Consider the following 1,009-nt stretch of genomic DNA (forward strand, 5'->3'; position numbering starts at 1 on the left):
AAAACAAGATCAAAAAGACTTTTTGGCTGATATAAGATTTTAAAACTTGGTAAAATGGACAGTTTTTGCAGTGTGACGCAGCAGATTGCGCTCCAAAACCCCTCTCAGCTCTCATGTTTGGATCAGATCAGTTTGCAGAACTCGCTCCTTCTGCACGTACTATTCCACTTTGGGTCCCATGAAAAAAAAAAAAAAAAAAGAGATGCACAAGCTCACAAGCTCCAATGTGTTTCCCATTAAGCCCCTCACAATGGTGCCTTCAGTCTCGGAGATGACACCTCCAGCTGTGAGGCCGAACATCCAGCAGAGAAGCGACATCCTGGCGCGGACCATATGGTGCCCAGGGAGAGATAAAAAAAATCCTGTCTCCATAGAGCTTCTCAAAGATCCTGTGCAGAAGTTAACTTCCAGAAGTGGCAGGGTACTCCGTTTTTCCACGAATGAAAAGTGATAAATCAGCGGACCAACAGCGTAATTATGACGCAACAAACTGGCACAAATCAAAAGTTTTCCTCACATTTAAAACGTTTCTTCGTACACTAAAACATTATCAACCTGACCTTTCAATTACCTTGTCCTAATCCCGTGTTTCCAGTCTCCTCCTGTCAGTATATCCACAGAGAATCGGTGCGTCCACAGGGCGCAGTGGGGCTCTATGATCCACAGATCCTGCCTGTGTGCACAAACACAGCCGCTCCACTACTGCGCTGCAGCTACAGCGACCTGTAACTGACTCTGTTCCAGTCCAACCCCCCCACAAACTACCCCTCCTCTCCCCAAAAGTCAGCATCTGGCTCAAACGTCTCAGGAAATGACCCCCCAGTCCCCCTTAGAAAGCTTTTCAAATTAAGAGACTTTAAGAGGATTTTTTTTTTTTTTGGACAAAAAGAGCAGCGAGAGCGCGCCGGTGACTGTGGGGATGTTTTAAAAWCTTTAAGTCAACTTTAAGTTTTTTATTATTGTTGTTGTTTTTATTTAGAAAATGTTACAAAAACTTTATTTTATGGCT

General features: G+C 43.9%; 1 protein-coding gene across 1 annotated transcript in view; it reads right to left on the reverse strand.

Annotated features, from left to right (window-relative positions):
* pdgfra (platelet-derived growth factor receptor, alpha polypeptide) overlaps window positions 1–715 on the reverse strand; it is a gene marked incomplete in the record, with an annotated part of 32,011 nt that extends 31,296 nt beyond the window's left edge. Inside the window, 1 exon segment of the mRNA XM_014017754.1 lies at window positions 572–715.
* Between the last annotated feature and the right edge of the window lie 294 nt (window positions 716–1,009).

The sequence above is a fragment of the Austrofundulus limnaeus genome, unplaced genomic scaffold (assembly GCF_001266775.1).
Source record: "Austrofundulus limnaeus strain Quisiro unplaced genomic scaffold, Austrofundulus_limnaeus-1.0 Scaffold176, whole genome shotgun sequence".
Classification (NCBI taxonomy): Eukaryota; Metazoa; Chordata; class Actinopteri; order Cyprinodontiformes; family Rivulidae; genus Austrofundulus; species Austrofundulus limnaeus.